Here is a 14381-nt window from a genome sequence, read left to right on the forward strand (position 1 = left end):
TTTGTGCCCCTTTATCCCCTCTTTATTTTTGGTGCAATAATGTTGGGTAGGCCTTGTCTTGGCAGGATGGGAGAGGAGGAGCTGGGTGGGTTTATTTGGCTGGTGTGCCACTTCCTACCCTTAATGATAGAGGCAGGTGGTTGTGTGATCCAAGACTATCACACAGACGAAAGGAGGCTCCGGTGGGCAAAGGTGTTGTACCATCTGCAGAGAATATACAACACACCGTGAAATGACCACCAGCCGAAGCACCGCTGGGCTGACCTTGTTGCCAAGGAGCAAGACCTGCTGGACCACCTGGGAATTGTGATTGGTGGCCCTGTTTGTGAGTACAAATCAGAGTAATGTGCACGTTTAAATGCTCTGTAGTGACAGTAGCAGATTTGTTCATAATCTGCTGGCAATGTTTTTGAACATGTAGAATGTTAGTGAAACATACAGGGCCATATTTCTACTTTGTTAGCACCGCAATTGCGACCTGTTTTAAAGCAAGAGTGGCGCAAACTTACAAAATACAAATGTTGTTTTGTAAGTTTGTGCCGCCTTTGTGTCAAACAGAAACACAAATGCGGTGCAAAATTTGTATAAATATGGGCCACAGTTGCCTGTGAGGCATACAAATTTCCTACAGATTACCGTCATTTGTTGACGCAACAGCTGGACTAACTTTCGAAACACAACAGGAGTCTGAAAATTAGTGCTGGCTTCACGTCAATTGAAGATGGCAATGTGGCTCAAACATATGTTTCATGTGTGGTCGGTGAGTGTATCAGGAAACATATCTTGGAATGCCAGAAATTTCAAGATATATTGTGTCCCTCAATTGTTTTCGGATACATGTCTGAACTGGATTCTGACACATACGTAACAAGTTATAGCTTACCTCAGGTAACATCTTAGACTGATATTTTGAGTTTGTAGTGCCACATTTCAATTAGGGATGGCTGGCAAAAGACTATGGCCCGTATTTATACTTTTTGACGCTAAACTGCGCTAACGCAGTTTAGCGTCAAAAAATTTTGCGCCGGCTAACGCCATTCTGAAGCGCCATGCGGGCGCTGTATTTATTGAATGGCGTTAGCCGGCGCAAGCAGACCAGCGCTGCCTGGTGTGCGTGGAAAAAAAACACGTACACCAGGCAGCGCCGGCGTAGGGAAAAATGGCGTTAGGGCGTCTTAAAAATGGCGCAAGTCAGGTTGACGCTAAAAAATCGTCTTAACCCGATTTGCGCCATTTTAAACGACGCCCAGACGCCATTTACATGACTCCTGTCTTAGTAAAGACAGGAGTCATGCCCCCTTGCCCAATGGCCATGCCCAGGGGACTTCTGTCCCCTGGGCATGGTCATTGGGCATTGTGGCATGTAGGGGGGCACAAATCAGGCCCCCCTATGCCCAAAAAAATATATTAAAAAAAAAAAAATGTATACTTACCTGAACTTACCTGAATGTCCCTGGGGTGGGTCCCTCCATCCTTGGGTGTCCTCCTGGGGTGGGCAAGGGTGGCAGGGGGGGTCCCTGGGGGCATGGGAGGGCAGCTGTGGGCTCATTTTGAGCCCACAGGTCCCTTAACGCCTACCCTGACCCAGGCGTTAAAAAGTGGCGCAAATGCGGGGTTTTTTGACCCGACCACTCCCGGGCGTGATTTTTGCCCGGGAGTATAAATACGACGCATTTGCGTCGCCGTCATTTTTTTAGACGGGAACGCCTTCCTTGCATCTCATTAACGCAAGGAAGGCGTTCACGCAAAAATATGACGCTATTTGCCCATACTTTGGCGCTAGACGCGTCTAACTCCAAAGTATAAATATGGCGTTAGTTTTGCGCCGAATTTGCGTCTAAAAAAACGACGCACATTAGGCGCAAACGGAGTATAAATATGCCCCTATGCACACAGGTTCATATCTCTATGGTTGGTGCAAATCACCATAGCTGTGGCATATCAAACGAAGAAAATGATACAAATTGAGGGCTAACAACTGTCCCTGGCCCTCTGTACATTGAACCTGTGTGTCTAAAATTGGTCTTAGTCGCAATGTCTGGGTAACTGGTATTGCAGTCCTCACGGAAAGTGGCTTTGCATGTCTCTCATGGATACACATGATGAGAGGAATACACTCCATGATTTTCTCTACTCACTAATGAAGGAGCATGTTTGCCACCACATGATAGTTAGGGCCACTGCATGTGTGCAGATATGTGTGTATCACTCACTGGAGTTCCCGGGTCTGCACATGTTTGCAGTGGTATGTAGGATGCAGTATCATCATGTCTGAGAGTCTTTACTTTCTGAGTTAATATTACCCATGGTGTTTGTATTTGGAAGTGCTGTACAGTGCACAGACATTGAGCACATTGAGCACATTTCTCCCTTCGATGCCTTACATATGGACCTGCACGTACACTATTGGAGAGGTGGCTCGATTTGCGGACCCAGACATCTCCAGTAAGTGTTGACATTTCTGTTTTGTGTTGTGTTTGCTGATGATGTGTGATTGACTCCTGTGTGTTGGACACATAGCAAAGTGTGATGCGCTGGTCAATGATCTGTTTTGTTCCTTGAGTGGAGTATCATTTTTTCCCCATCTTTGAGTTGGCCAATCCTTATCGTATTGTCATAAATTGGTATTCTAGGTCAGTCCTGTAGGCACCGCAATGTGAATAGGGATGAGTTATGTGGATAAAACTTGAAATCAGAAAATGTAGCAGTGGACCATATCAGTGAATGAGTCAGCCAGTCAGACCCTCATTCTCCCAGAATAGGGATGCCAAAGTCTTACCCACAGACTTCAGCTTCCCTATTCACTGATGAACATGTTTGTCTGTATGTTTACCTTCCTAGCAGCATGTAGCTCCACATGTTGTGCTACAAGTATGAGGCACTTAAGTACAATGGCCTAGGTGTGCAGGCAGCTCATGGGCAGAGGTGTGCTTGCATCTATCTGTTTATTGTAAGTAATGGGTTACTGGTAGGAAATAATGTAGGCAATGGTCTGCATTTCCAAAGATAAGTGCTGATGGGATTGTCCAAGGTTTGGGTGTCTCCTATTTGGAGTTCCTCCTTACCTGTGGTGTGCTGGCCAAACCCATGTACAGCTTTCCAGAGCTTCCTGGGTGTCCTTGTTGTTAGAAATTATTAGTTGCTTGTCCGCCCCCCCTCAGGCACAGGTGTAGGGTTGTGAATAGTGTACCTAGGACTGATGATCCACGTTTGGTACACAGGCATGTAAATCTGTCAATCACTTGTTCAAACCTAGGATACCCACTCATGATTAGCACTTGCATTCTATACTGGCAATTCCATTTACAACTCACAGATCTTGTGGCCCTAGATTGCCATCAAGAACATAGAAATTTGTTGGCCTGTCAGTGGTGTAAGATATGCAGCATGATTTTTACCTGACAAGTGGCAGAACAATGATGCCAAAGTCATTCCAGTTGTTACCCATCTTGTAGGCTTTTGATGTGCTGTTTGATGATAGGACATGTGTAGGCTGGCTTGCCATGTACTTCCTCAGGGACAATCAGTGATCTGTATGATGATATGGGCTGTTACAGGTACATTAGATGTATTGTCTGATTTACTTCTTGAGCCATTTCACACAATGAAGTACCTAATGTTTGGTTTTCTATTTGTCTTAACAGCTACCAATATGACTCCCATCCAGATTCGAGAGTTTCAGCTCAGGGCAATGCATTACCTACATTCTGGATGTAGAGTCTGGGTACCGCAACATGGCAAGACGATATCGCCATAAAAGAGCCTCCGGAGTGTGGAGGGCATTTGCCCAAGGGGGCTCTTCCGTGTCCACCACAGCCACCACCACCAGCACCACCACTACCACCCAGGTGGCACCAACAGTAGTAGGGACCTTTGCTGGACCATCAACAGCAACAGTTCCAGGACCTGTCACAGCACCACCTGTACCTCATCCTACAGACATGGCACCGACAAAGGCCCATACTTCATCCACTGGCATCCAGACCATCCCTGCTGCAGCCATAGACCCTGCAGCTTTTGGCCAGATGCAAAGGAACTTGGACCGTGTCCTACGTAAAATGACGAGACTGCAGCAGGAGGTGGCACAAGTAAACCGGAGGGTGCATGCCCTCAAAAAGACCCTGAGGAGGGCCAACTTGTAGGCTTATACTCAGCCATGATTCCCTCCCCTCCCTCTTCTTTCCTGGTTCTTTAACTTAGTGGGTTTAGGGGGCTTAGTGTTAGGTTAGTATAGGCTGTTAGTTTAGTTAGTAGTAGTGGGTGCGGGGTGGGGGTTTCATACTTTTTTCAACTTTTTTTTATGTGTATTGGACAATGTTGGGGTTTTGGGGTTTTAAAAAAAGAAGAAAAAAAAAGAAAAAAAAAGAAAAAAATATATATTTGTTTAGTATAAGATAGTATGTGTTTAGGTTAGTATCTGTTGTCCTTCATGTGTCCCGTCTTATAAGGGGGGTGGGGGTTGATGTTTAGATCATTTAATTAAATGTGATAAGTAAGTTTAGCTTAGGTTAGTTAGGGACAGTTGTGGGTAGTAATGTGTAGTTAGAGTAGATTAGGTTAGGTAAGGTCTTTCCCCTGGTTTTAGCTTCTGTTTTTACTGTTTAATAAATATCTAGGTAACCCTTTGCAGTATGTGTCAAATGCTTGTAGATCAGGGCCTTGCCATGAGTGAACAATGTCTCTTTTGTATTAGCTTTTGTGTCCCATGCTGCAACCATATCCCAACTGAGCTGTTACATTGGCAGCCACACCAAAGCTACTTAGCTAAGATTCGGCCATCCATTGCACCCACCACTCACGGTTACTATGGATCCCAAAGTGTGGTTATTTTGTGAAGTATGTTTTCAATCTCACATACTTTGCTAACAGATTTGGTATTGGGGACACTGTGTTAAGTCTGCCTGCAGCCTGATGTCCAAGCAAATCCGTATAAGGTGAGTGGTAGTATGCTCTCATGTAGTATGGTGTACATAACTCACACATATCATTTGTTACAATGTTCAGCACGGTTACTTATTTGTATGGAAACTCATACACATCCCTTCATGTTGTTTGGTGTGTGTTAGGTAAAGATTAGGGAAAATGTCACATACGTAAGTTTTGACTTTCAGTAAAAATTGAAGGCACTATTTTCTGGCTTAGACATCCCTTGAGGAGGCGTTATTCTGTACAACACAGCATTTTGGTGTATGTTTATATTTTCCTCTGAAATAACCCTCAGGGAGGGCAGATTATGGTACAATCCAGGCCACTGTGCATAGTTATCTGCCAAGATTCGTTCAGGTCAGGTGTATAGAAAATCAGTGATCATTGACCTGAGGTTAACATTACTGATGGCCATCACGGTTGATGTGTCACATTACACAGAGACAAAGTTGGTGTGTAAGTGCTATTTATTTAAAAGTGCTGTAGTGCTATATGTACATTGTCCATGATTGTGAGTCCATTAGTGTGACATCTTCCATTGTGATCCTACACAAGTGCTAAACGACATGTCATTGGACATGCTGGGGTGAAGTGTCAGACAGTGCAGAGAGACATGATTTGCCAATGAGTTAGTGAGAGACAATCACAGGGCAGGGTGACAAGATAAACAGTGGTTTGAAGAACAGTGTTTGAGTACAGTTGTTGCAAGACTGGCATGTTACAAAGCACAGGACCTTTGTAATAGGTGGCCATGTGGCAGGGACCAGTGCTACCGGGTACTCTTACTGGTGAAGGTGATCTGATCCACGTCTTCATCTTCTGATGTGTGTGTAGTCTCCTCTGCCCTTGGTGGTGGTGGTTGTGAAGGGGCAACACACACCTCAGTGTTTGAAGACTTGGAGTCAGACATCCCGGTGGCTGCTAACTGTGGGGGTCTTAAGGGCAGTACTGCAGCAAGGAGGAGCTGCTGGTTCTTAAGAATAGCAGCCACATCATGGTGGTAGGCAGCAAGGTCGGCCCTGAGGGTTTCAATATTGCATTCGTGCACACGTTGACAGGATTGTTGCTGTAGGTGTTGGGTCAACTCTATTACAGCTGTGCTGATTTCCTTCAACCTTTTTTTAACTTCCTGCAAGATTGTTATTCGCCCTTGCATAGCTGCTGCCTGTTCTTCAGTTGACATCATGCACGAACGCACCCCTTCTAGGCTGGCTACCATAGTTTGCATCCCCACCCGCACCTCAACAGTTGGTGCTGGTGTTCCGTCACCTCTTTAACCAGAACTTCCTACTCCTCTGCACTGAAGCAACACTTTCTTTTCTTCTTCTCCCTGTCCTGGGTCTTCTGTGGGTCCTCCTGGCTGGTTCCTGGTCTGTTGTCATCTTCCTAGGGTCTGGGCAAGCATCTGGGATCCATTTCGGCTCTCCTATGCACATTTTGCAGTGTTTGTGGCTCTTTTTGACACAATTGCGTAAAAAAAATGGCGTGTATCCAGTTTGCGACGTCGTACACCGGCTCACAGTCATTTTCGCTGTGTTACCGTTGTTTTCCTTTACGACGTGACGCATTGGTTTGAGTAAAATAAATGACTCACACCTGTGGTTTGCGCCGCCGTGCCTCAAAGTATAAATTTGATGTCCTGCACTGCGCAAAGAAATGGCGTTAGCCGGCGGTAATATTTTTGATGCAAAACTATGTCAGAGCAGTTTAGCATCAAAAAGTATAAATATGGGCCCAAGTTTCTCATTATTTAAAAGTGATATGACAGAGAAGTTGTTACTAAACAGTGACTTAAGTAGGAAACTTTTTGCAGGGCTTTATGGGAATCCCAATTTAGTTTGAAATGAAATCTGGATTAGCATTCATTTTTTATGTTGCGAGTGATAAAGGCCTGTTTTGGCATCTGGGAATTGGTGTAATATCAGAGAAAGGTCCATTTTGTTATGGTGGAGAGATTGGCAATTACAGGCAGGTTTAGATAGGTAGCACACACATTGTGTAAATTGCTTACGTTACACATCATGTCCCATATGTATGAGCAAATGGTGTAGGGGAGCACCCTACACCAATGTAAAAGGGCAGGAATTTATGAAAAATGGTGCATTCCAGTCCGTTCCCCCTTGGTCAGTGCACAATTTCCTGCCTAGCACCAAAGCAGGCACCCTTTCACCCTTGTGCAAGTGTGTCTGTATTGCATGCAGGATTGTTTTTGTACAGGAAGGTGTAGATCTCAGGCAATTAAACAAGTCAGTAGTGTTAGATCACTATCCACTTTCTAACATCAACGAGATGTTATTTTCCCCGAATGGTGCCAAACATTTTCCCAGTCTCGAACTACCATCGGCTTGTCATCAAATTATGCTACAACCTTTGTTCTAGGACCTCACCATGTTTGTCACTCCCTTTGGCACTTCAAATTTCTCTGCATGCCATTTAGGTTAATTTACGCTGCCTCTGTCTTTCAGAAGGCAATGGCAAAAATGTTGAAAGGCATTGAAGGACTGAAAATGTATCAATATTTTAGTTTTGGTACTGCTATTGATGAACATAATAAAAGATTGGAAAAATGTCCTAAAAGATTACAGAAGAGTGTAAATGTAATGTACCACAGAAGCCCTGCCTCATGCACCGCTTCTAGAGACATGTAAATTACACTTTTGAGTAGATTTACACTCGGGTTTTGTGATTAGCCAAAAGGTAGTAAACTTACTCAAAAGTCTGAGCTATATTTGTTTATCAGGACCATTATGTTTAGCACTAACTGTATCGAAAGTAATAATGATAAAATATTTCCCAGTTCATAACACTTTAAAATAATCTAATTAAACTGATGCAATTGTAAATGGTACTACTGCTGGAAATTGATTGCTAACTATGGCCACGTACATTTTTATTATATGAGTGTTGTCTTACAGAGTTCAAGAATATTGGCTTACCAATTGCTTATACCGTTTCCGGCTATTTATAGCTTAAGCACTTGCATACTTTTCTGTCACTAATTACATATTTTTCTCTCACTAGTATTAGTTTACAATCCATATTTGAGAACACTTTGTAAAAGAGTGTGCTCCTTACTTAACGTTTTCTTTTGAGTTCTCACTCTATTGAACTGGTCATTTATTAGGATAATGAATACAAGTATGTGCGTAGCTTACCTTTCCTTCATGCATCGCTAACACAAAAAACACTTTCATTTAAAATGAACATGAATGCCTGTAATAGTGAATTCAGATTTTAGAATCTTGTGAATGGAACGTTTTCTGTCGGCTTACGATCAGAAGCGTTTTGTTCGTTAGGAGCGTGTGTGAGTGTTCCAATAAAGGTTACTTGCTCAAGGACATCGTTGTTCTTGGTATCATTCATTACTACATTTTGGCGACGATTTATAAACCAGGAGCACTCACCACAGACTCAACGATTTTCACCATCTTCAGCACTTTGTAGATGGCAGACGGAGACAGTTTAGGAGTGTTCCTGCATTCCGGTGATGTTGGATTTCTAAGAGGATAGATCCTAAACTTTCAGGAACTGGAAGTGGTGAGGCAGAACATTTTTTGACTGAACTGCATACTATTTCTCTGAATTGGCAGTTGTTTGGCAGCCATCTTAGAGACAGTTTTGTTTGTATAAAAGATTAGTAAGAGAACAACGTCATTAATCGGCGGCCATCTTAGGTGAAGAGTTTTTTTTTTTTTTTTTTTTTTTTTAGAGTTACATTCACTTAATGGAAAAATAGACAACTTCGAACACCTATGATTCTAACTGACTTATACCTCACTACGCATGTTACTACAACCACAATCAGTGGCAATAATTTTCTATAATGCATGTTAAATGGATGGGCCCATCCTTACTAGCATTCAAAACAGTGTCAGGCAGTTATAACAGGTCTCTTTAGCAATGCAGTGCACCTTTGGAGCAACTTTTGCGTTATAGAAATATGTAGCGTTTGGCTTAAGCAGTGCTATCAGACTTCATATACACTAACAAACAAGATGTGCAACACCTTCAAGTTGTGCATTCGTGTCTATAAAGTAGAATATGTATGATTTGATAAACCTGATAAGGAACAAGGTTAATGATCTATATGCTAATATTACGTTATTACATAATCCTTTATGAGACGCAAGCTAAAAGAGAAGAAGTGGGAAGTGTCAGGATGGTACATAATAGCACAGAGATAATAGAAGATAAGAGCGAATTGGGTGTCAGTAATTATGTTTTGTGAATCTGAAATACTTACAAAAGTCAGTGTACAGAATGTTGAAGAATTACATTTGTTCTTATTTTTTATATTTATATTTCTGTAAATTAGCTTTAAGTTAGGCACTCAAGGCTGAGTCTGAAAAATGCTTTGCAGTTAAGGGATAGATGTGTGTTCTGATGCTTCACTTACATGTTGTGGTTGTACTTTTTCTTATACATATTAGCCTTTCACACACCAATAAACATACAACATTGTAGGAAGCACAGGTTTTGACTTCCTTTCACTGATTTTATAATTTTAAAGTCGTAATAACAATACTTCATTGTCACTGTTAAGTGTTGGAAATTTAATTAACAATCTGTTATTTGAAAAAACCATTAGACCTTCTCATTTAAAGTTTATGTGTTGTATTATCAATGAATGAACACTTGTCCCGTGAACTCTTCCCACTGAATGGCTCTGAAACAGGAGAGGACATAGGAAGCCATACAACTATATAACTTTCTCTGCCTTCTTCACTAGACTAGGAACTTGGCGTTTCCTGGTTATTTTAGGCTTGTAGGATGCTTTCAGGACTGGATCAGGCCTTGACAAATCCACTTGCCCACTTGCTATGGAAGTTGAGCTATTATCTTGTCACGTTTGCTCTGTGTTCAGACACAGAGGTCAAAAGTCAGTTTGCCTTCTTACAATAAATGTTCTTTCTGACTGCAGAGTTTCAGGAATTTGTAAGGTGAACTCTCTGACCTGCTGTACTAAGACTGTGAAACGAAAGGCTGTAGGGTGTCAGGTTTTAACTAACACAACATTTAAATAACTAAGTCAACCAAACAACATTTCAAAATATATTTCAGTAGTTGTGAAAGCCAATGTTTTGTTTGTACTTCTGTGTGATAAAAAATGTTTTAATAGGATGAAAAGAAGTCAGAACACTTTACTTGGTGATGTGCAGAGGATAAATATGTTTTCTGAAACCCAATTGTTACAGATTATTGTTAATACACTATGGCCCTCATTATGAACTTGCCGGCAATCACCGCCGACCACCGTGCTGACGGTGAACTGCATACCGCCGTATAATGATGCCAAAAAGACCAACCTCCAAAAATCTTGCAACCTCCACCCACCGCTAGGGCCAACTGCGGAAAACCAGTACATCCCACTTCACCACCGCCATGCAGACAAATCCCCCACCCACCAAATAATGATGCACAAATCAACTCGGCGGACAGTGAATGTCAAACGACCATTGGCAGTACAGACCGCCACGGCCAGCAATGGGACCCCCCAACAACAAATGCACACATTGGCAAGTTCGAAAATCACAAACCTGACACACATCTACAACACTTTAAAACACACACATACACACCCGATAATCCTTTGCAATGCCAATAGCACAACAAATATTGACAACACAACACGCATACACTGAAATAACCATCACACAAGTCACAAAACAAATATACCACCAAAACACATACATAGCACAACCTCCATCACAAGCCACACACCCAATCACACAACAGCACCCTCACCAATACACCTACAACACACCACCCACAACACACACCATGGCACCCCCTAAACACCCCGCCTTCACAGACAGGGAGCTAAGGACCATGGTGGACAAAATACTTAGGGTCGAGTCACACCTATTTGGGGCACAGGTGCAGCAGACACCCTTGGCCAGGAAGATGGAGCTATGGCAGACGATTGTCAACAAAGTCAACACAGTGGGAAACCATCCACGCACAAGGGAGGACATCAGGAAGAGATGGAACGACCTGCGCGGGAAGGTTAATTCCATGGCATCCAGGCACAAAATCACCGTACAGAAGACTGGTGGCACCCCCCCTCACCTCCTCCCCCCGAATACACCGAATGGGAGGAGAAGGTCCTGGCTATCCTGCACCTGGTGGGTCTCACTGGACTCACTGGAGGACTGGACTTGGGTAAGTCAAATAGAATACCTTAACAGTCACCACACCTTTAATGCATGTATCACCCATCCCTCTCACTACCACCAGGACCCCATCCCCTACCCAGTCCACAACACACACTCACATCCAAGTCACCTGCATGCCCACAATCCTCCAAACAAATCACCATCCAGCCCCCTGTGCACAATCACCAACCCCTGCATGGAATCCCAGTGGCACTACAACACCCATAATGCACCACCATCACCCTCAATAAATGTACATGAAGGGACCTTGCATGCCACTACATGGTAATCCAACCATCAATCAGTGCTGACCAGTGGTGCAACTGACAAAAAAGTACAGGACACCCACATCTCTATTCTCTCACACACAGGCACCACCACCCCTGCCACACGGATGGAGACGTCAAGGAGTGCCAGTCCTCCACCTGAAGATGGAGGCCCCACTCAGGAAAGTGCAGAGGGATGTCTGGACACAGAGGAAATCCCCGGCCCATCCCACACCCCTGGACAGTCACCCTCCAGAAGCCCCAACCAGGACACCACTGACACCATCATCGACCCTGGCCAAACGATCCCACACCAGTGTCACTAGTCCACGGACTTGCTGCCCACATGTACAGAGGCCAGAGTCTCCACCCACCACCAGGCAGGATGATGAAGGGCCAACTGCAAGTGGGACTGCCAGACCTGTGCAGGGGACACAGGCACAGGGAGCAAGGGCCAGTAGAAGGGCATCAGTGGCCCAGGGGGGTGGCCAAAGGATGGATGCTGCAGCCCAGGAGGTGATATCTGAGGTCTTGGGAGCCTACCACCATAACCAGGACAGGATGGGACAGATCCTTGCCACCTTGGAGCAGAATCAGAGGCTGCAGGTAGCACACCACCAGGAGGTCATGGAGCAATGGAAACAGCTCAATATCACCATGGCCTCCATTTCAGGGGTGCTGCAGTGCCAGACACCCATCCAGCCTGAGTCCTCCACCCACGTGCATGCCCCTACCACTAGCCAGGCCACTGCCCTGCCATCTACATCTGCAGCATCCACTAGTCTGGTGGCACTGCCAGAGGACTCACAGGCCATCAGCACCCCTACCCATGCATCCCAGCTGCACCTTTGCAAACGTGCCCACAGAGCCAGATATCCCACTGAAACACCAGCCAAGACTAAGCCCAGCACCATGAAGTGACTCTGCCCTGAATTGTCTCCCTTGTCTGCCACTGAGCTACCTCATTGACAAGCCACTGCCATCTCACCACTTTCCAATGGCCCCATGGATGATACTCCTGTGCAATCAACAGCTGAGCATATGTACCAGAGTATGTTGTTCACCCTGTGCCCACTCCCTTTCACTGTCTCAGCACTCATGTATGTTTTAACTTTGAATAAATACACCTGTGCACTCAAAATAGCTGTCCTTGTTCAATATGAGAGATCAATTATGAATGCTTTAGCCAGTTGCCATCATAATGCTACTTTTATTGTAGGAGGGGATCCAACACACTGTAGTGTCTGAAGTATGTCACACTGTACATCCCATTGCGTGCACTGGTATCAGCCACTTCAGTCATGATTTTGCCTTTTCACTTGTAAAGGACACCACAGTACTTATTACATGAGTCAGACTGAAACAATGCAGTGAAGCCATCAGCATCATAGAAAAGTAACTGAGAGTCACTGGAAGTATAGGCGGATTAACTGGGTCCTGGAGTTGATATCTTACTCCTCTTCTTCTTCACCATCACTCTCATCCTTCCTCTGAGGTTGCAGGACTGGTTGGACAACACCCTTCTCTTCCAGAAGTGGGATAGCTTTTCTCACAGCCAAGTTGTGCAGCATGCAGCAGGCCACCACTATCTTACACACCTTGTCAGGGACATAGCACAGGGATCCTCCAGAGAGATGGAGGCAACAAAATCTTGCTTTCAGAAGTCCAATGGTGTCCTCTATCACCCTCCTAGTACGACCCTGGGCCTCATTATAATTCCTCTCTGGATCTCTCCTGGGATTCCTCATAGGTGTCAGGAGCCATTGCATGTTGGCGTACCCAGAATCCCCTGTAAAAGTGGGCGTAAGAGGGTTGAAACACACATATTTTACATGCAGACAGCCTGGCTGTCAGCTATATAACTGATCCAGTGTCATACACAGTCACCTATGAGCCAAGCTCTGTCCCCCTGTAGTTGTCCCATCATTTGTGGCACACTGCTGTTTCTCAGGACAAGTGAATCATGGACTAATCCTGGGAACCTTGCATTGACATGTGAAATGTACTGATCAGCAGTACACACCAATTGTACTTTCATGGAGTGATAGTTCTTAAGATTCCGATACACCTGTTCATTCACTCTTGAGGGTATGAGGGCTATGTGGGTTCCATCAATGGCACCTATCATATGGGGGATATTAGAAAAGGCATAGAATCCTGATTTGATGGTGGTGAGATCAGCCCTTTGGGGAAACAGGACATAACTTTGCAAGTGTTGATCGAATGCATCCAGGAAATTGGACAGGATGTGGCTGAACATTGGCTGAGATACCCCTGCAGCCATGCCCACTGTCACTTGAAATGAGCCTGTGGCCAGACAATGGAGCACAGATAGCCCCTGCACAGTTGTAGGTATGGCATGCTGATTCCATTGCCTGGCTTCAGAACAGGATCCATTACTGCACAGAGGTTAAGGATTGTAGCTCGATTAAGTCGGGAAGTTATGATGATGTGACGTTCCTCCATGGTAGCCAGATCTACTAGGGGTCCGTAAACAGATGGGGCTCTCACTCGCCACATGGGTCTGTACCTATGGGTGATGAAGGAACACATTTTGAGTTTGGACGTACACTTGCAACACATGGTGTCACAAAACATTTCTACAATGCGACACATAGGTAATGCACACACAAACAAAGAATGAGGTAGTCTGTCAGGCTAATGTGTGGTGAGGTTTCTCAGTCTTAATGGCATCACAGTGTAGACACACTTCCAACCATGAGTACATGTGGGGGACCAGTACTCATGTCAGTAATCGATGAAGGGGAAAGAGAATGGGGCCATGGATGAGGTCCCCGGCCAGGCTATGGAGACGTGGTGGAAGCAAAATGGCAGCCTCCTGCCATCCAGGTATTGTAGTGTGGAAGTGACTTAATTCCGCTGCCATTAGTCGTCTTGGCAGTAGGCAGTGTTCATCGCCGTGCACCTGAGCATTGGATTACATGGTTGTCAATGGGGAACCTGGGCCAATCCTGATCGCCGCCGACGGTGACAGTGCACACCGCTGCAGTATCTACCATCCGTTTTGACAGAC

The sequence above is a fragment of the Pleurodeles waltl genome, chromosome 11 (genome assembly GCF_031143425.1).
Source record: "Pleurodeles waltl isolate 20211129_DDA chromosome 11, aPleWal1.hap1.20221129, whole genome shotgun sequence".
NCBI classification, from domain to species: Eukaryota; Metazoa; Chordata; class Amphibia; order Caudata; family Salamandridae; genus Pleurodeles; species Pleurodeles waltl.